The sequence below is a fragment of the Eptatretus burgeri genome, chromosome 3 (assembly GCF_056783735.1).
Source record: "Eptatretus burgeri isolate ZD-2024b chromosome 3, Ebu_testis_v1, whole genome shotgun sequence".
Classification (NCBI taxonomy): Eukaryota; Metazoa; Chordata; class Myxini; order Myxiniformes; family Myxinidae; genus Eptatretus; species Eptatretus burgeri.
Genome location: NC_140963.1, coordinates 102,236,974 through 102,241,973, shown reverse-complemented (window position 1 = coordinate 102,241,973; position 5,000 = coordinate 102,236,974). Strand labels below are relative to the sequence as shown.

General features: G+C 46.8%; 2 protein-coding genes across 4 annotated transcripts in view; one reads left to right on the top strand and one right to left on the bottom strand.

Annotated features, from left to right (window-relative positions):
- The window catches only part of LOC147030553 (uncharacterized), a 27,723-nt gene extending 26,727 nt beyond the window's left edge, over positions 1 to 996 (bottom strand). Inside the window, exon 1 of the mRNA XM_085874730.1 lies at positions 959 to 996. The gene's annotated coding sequence lies outside the window, so the exon portion shown is untranslated. The remainder of the gene's footprint in view (positions 1 to 958) is intronic.
- The window catches only part of ADCY5 (adenylate cyclase 5), a 383,952-nt gene that overhangs the window by 1,882 nt on the left and 377,070 nt on the right, over positions 1 to 5,000 (top strand). The window lies entirely within an intron of this gene.

Sequence of the window (5,000 nt, the reverse complement as noted above, 5' to 3'; positions counted from 1 at the left end):
TACACACATATACATACATACGCACATATACATACATACACACATATACATACATACACACATATACATACATACACGCACATGCATACATACACACACACACACACATATACATACATACACACACACACACATATACATACATACACACACACACACACATACATACATACACACTCACACATATACATACATACACACACACACATATGCATACATACACACACACACATATACATACACACACACACACACACACACACACACACACACACACACACACACACACACACACACACACACACACACACACCGCTTTTTATCTCGTACTTTCACAAGTTGTTAAGCCGGCTATCTTTAAGTTCCCACGCAGACTCATCATGATGTGTTTAATCGCGGTCACGTGACTTCGCAAATGGGCGGAGCACATTCTTCCCACGATTCACTGAATATCCTCTCGATCGGTCAAATGGACGAAATGGTTACGACAAGTCACGACGGGCCAAACACCCTTCTCAATACCGAGTTTCCTTTTATTTATTATATCCGCCGAACCAGATCGGATTTCGCTCAACACCTGTAACTGCGTGACTGGCTATTTGGCTGTTTGTTTGCTGCGTGCCTCATCTGGGAAATGCACTCAGTTGGTCGTGTGTGTGTGTGTGTGTGTGTGTGTGTGTGTGTGTGTTGTGTGTGTGCGCGTGTGTGTGCGCACCTGGGCGTCCCTGTCTGTCAGCATTCCTCGGTGGACGTTCAAGATCCCCACGGTGTCCTTCGCGAAGGGCAGGCGAGAGACATCTGCCGGCACTTAACAAATTTCAAATTCCTGCTCTAACCTACAGGGGGCACTGAATCAATAGCACTGCTGCACCCCTGCAATAACTGAATGCCAACCTGCAGTTATACGAACAAACCTACGTCCATGAACCTTGTGTCCCTGTTTCTCAGGGTCACATACACCTGTTCGTCTCTGGATCACGTACACCTGTTCGTCTCTGGATCACGTACACCTGTTCCCCAATCTTTACACCTGCTCTCCCTGTTTATAAGAGTAATGATTCTTCTCGAGATGTCCAGAAAGCCTGGATGTAAGATGGCATCCTAAATTCGATGGCAATGCAGAATCGAAGGACGTGCACGGAGGACGAGCGTGGAATGTAAACAGGTAATGGAGGAGTCGCTCAAAGAGAATAGGATGTATAAATTGAGGAGTAGAGGGAGACAACAAACGCAACAAAACAAATCCACAGCAAAGTGAACAATGTGAACAGCATCACAAGAAATCTTGAAGTGCGTGTGTCATCACTTTGAGCGCTGAGGTTCCATTTGATGTGTGACATGTCGGTTTAATGATACGTGTACAAGAGCCGTGTGAAGATGAAAGAGGACAAACCTCAGAGATTGTGGAGATGGGTGGTCCACAGATACACCGCAGGAGCTGGAGTACGACGCGCGTTTGAAATCGTACGACTGGAAAGGCTGCGGTCCTGCATGCTCTGGTGACACGAATGATCAAGGGTCGATCGAGCTATGAAACTCCATGTATGACGCAGCCAGATGATCTGACCGAATGGTGTCCTTGGTTCAAGATCTCAAAGAAAGAAAGAAAAAAAGTCCCAAAATTTGGTTCGTGCTGCTTCATGACTTAACGCTCAACATCGAGAGACGGAGACGGAGACCCTGTCTTGGATAACCCCCATGGATTGTCATATTTGGAGGGAAGAGAGCCACCAACACATGACACTGCCAGCACCCAGAATGTTCCAGGAAGATACTTTCCCCATGGTCAACGGAAAAGTTTGTAGCAAGACAAGTCGTGTGTGTGTGTGTGTGTGTGTGTGTGTGTGTGTGTGTGTGTGTGTGTGTGTGTGTGTGTGTGTGTGTGTGTGTGTGTGTGTGTGTGTGTGTGTGTGTGTGTGTGTGTGTGTGTGTGTGTGTGTGTGTGTGTGTGTGTGTGTGTGTGTGTGTGTGTGTGTGTGTGTTAGACAGCTCTTCCACAGTCTTGCTAACAGGAGAAAATCAAGCAAGAGTCATGCAATGCACCACATGTCAACCATGTGAAATTGATGGCGATTCTCACGATCCTTGGAATGGATGGAAAAGGTTTTTTAATCACAGACAATTTAAAATAATGGGAATCAAACAGCAGTCGTGAGAACAGAGAAGGTTTTCTCCCCCCCCCCCCCCCCCCGAGATTGGAGGACTAAAAGGTGTCAGACAATCCCGTGTACTTTCACCATCGCTCTTTGATCTCGACCGAACTCGGATTTCGAGAGATTGAAGAGTTGAAACGGGTCGTACAGTAGTTGGAGGTACATCCCCAAATAACCTCAGGTGTGCTGATGATGCACTCCGAACAGTAGGGTCACTCGAGAGACGACACACAGGATAGTGATGGCAGTGAATCAGAAAGGCAAATAATATGGCATAAAAGTAAATGGTGATAAGTTATTATTACTTCGTCTGTGGTCTGTGCCTGCTGGTTGCATCATTTCTTGGAGCACGGCTGTGCCACTGATGCAGTGCCCCCTGTTTCCAGTAACCTGGCACTCATTTTCCCAACCTCGGAAGGATGACAGGCTGTCAACCCACTTGGTGTTATTTCATTGAACGACAGGGGCTCTAACTCAAGGGAGCCACCTTAACTGTTAAGCCAACACGCTTAAATGGTGAGAAGTAAAAAGCAAAAAGCCTGGTGTTGGCTGAGTGGTTAAGGTGGCTAGTTTGGGATCTTAGGGTCCTGATATAGAGCCCCTGTTGGCTGTTAAATTAGCACCAGGTGGGGTTGACTCAGCCTGTCATCCTTCCGAGATCGGTGAAATGAGTACTCCATCCATCCATTAGGACCATACTCTGCAGAGCGTTGGTGCCGCCGAAGCAGTCTCCTTGGCTATTGGGAACAATCCTGGACGGGTCGCCACTCCGACACAGTATACCAGCATGCTGGCACTCGTTTTGCCGACCTCGGAAGGATGACAGGCAGAGTCAACCCCACCTGGTGTTAATTCAACAGCTGAGCGGGATTTGAACTCAGGACCCTAGGATCCCAAGCCCACTACCTTAACCATTAAGCCAACACCAGGCATAAATGAGTACTAGCTTACTGGTAATAGGGGCATTGCATCGGCAGCACAGCCGTACCCTCAGCCGATGATGTTACCCGCAGCCTTGTGCTGCATACGAAGGAGGAGGAAAAAGCAAGATGGATCGGTCATGGAAATCAGAGTCGACGGAACACAAATTGTAACAAGTCGAAAAGTTTGTATATCTTATCCAAATGATAACTGATAATGGAAAATGAGGCACAGAAATCATCATATCACAATGTGAATAACGATATCTAGAAGTGCTTTCGCAAAAGGAGCAATATATTTACATGGAAACAAATGAGCATACACTCAAAGGTACAATCAAGGGAAAGAACGGCAAAAATATGTGTGTGGTCGACACTGCTCTTTGATGCAGAGATGTTGATGCTTCGTAGCACAAAAGTAAACGGAATGGAGGCTTTTGAGATGTGAGTGTATAGGTTTGGATGCTCAGTTTGTCTTTGACAAATAAATCGGAAATGAAGAGGTGTTAAGGGCAGTTATCTCGGAAAGAGGCTTGTTCAATACCATCAAGAAAAGGAAGGTGGATTACCTTGGTCATATCCTTCATCCATCCAACCGGCCTTGGTGGCATAATGGTAAGACCATCTGCTCTGCATCTGAGTCTGGTAGGTTGGTGGTTTGAACCCCACAGAATTATACCAAAGACTTAAAAAAAAAGAGTGGTATATGCTGCTTCCGTCCTTAACGAACAGCATTTAAAAAGAATAGAGCATGGACAAACAACGCTGGGAAGGCAGTGGCAAACCACCCAGCGTCACCCTTGCCAAGAAACTTCTTCCGCAGCACTGCCACTCTGTGGATAGAGTATTGCAAAAAAATGTTTTTATCCTTCATCCTGGCTGTTTATAGAAAGAATTGTTGTAAGATAACGTTGAAAATGCCTGGTGTTGGCTTAATGGTAAGGGTGGTGAGCTTGGGATCCAAGGATCCTGAGTTCAAGTCCTCCTCGGATGTTGGATTAACACCAGGGGGTTGACTCTGCCTGTCATCCTTCCGAGGTCGGCAAGATGAGGGCCAGCATGCTGGTATCCTGTGTCGGAGTGGCGACCCGTCCAGGATTGTACCCAATCGCCAAGGAGACTGCTTTAGGCAGCACCACCGCTCTGCACAGAGTATGGTCCTAATGGATGGTTAGGATGGATGGAATGTTGAAAGCAAGAGAACTTGAGGGAGACCAACAATCGCTCTAATGGCCAATATAAAGTCGGGGACCGGACCGAGCGATGCATAATGTTTGAGGTTCGCGGTCAGACGAACGGCTGAGAGACCTGTTGCAGCCAACCTCCTCGATGATGGGTGACACCTGACCTGACCTGATATGCATTTAATGACAACCTTTGTGGTGCAATCAACTGTTTGTGGTATACTATGCTTTTGCACAGGGTCCACTTGGAAAGCGGCTTTTCGAAAGCTTTACCAATGTGAATCGCTTTCTTCATGATCTATATCTGCATTTAACTTTCTTACGTATAATGCTCTCTTTGTGTTTGTGACATTCGGTGCGAGGACCGTGGTCCGAGAAGTAACGGCTCGGTTGGCACAGCAAGCCATGGGTTTGCGTTGACAATGCTCTGTCGTCAACTGCAGCCTGGTATGCAGATTGTATGTGCACTCGCATATAAATATGAATCCAGCTGGTTGACAATTTTAAGGGACACCTTGGTGAAACGCCATTCAGGGGGAAATGTTGTCCTACTGTCTCCACTTGTTGCTTGTCCATTCAAAGGGGGAACCCCAATGGTCTGTTTGTCGCAAATATGACGACACACTCCAACCGCTTCCGGCACGGAAAGAGGGTTGTCTCAAACTGCCGACTCGTGTTTGTTACATGACTCACTCCAAACTCTTCCTGTCTCTTTCAAGGCAGAATTCCGACTGTCTGTCTCG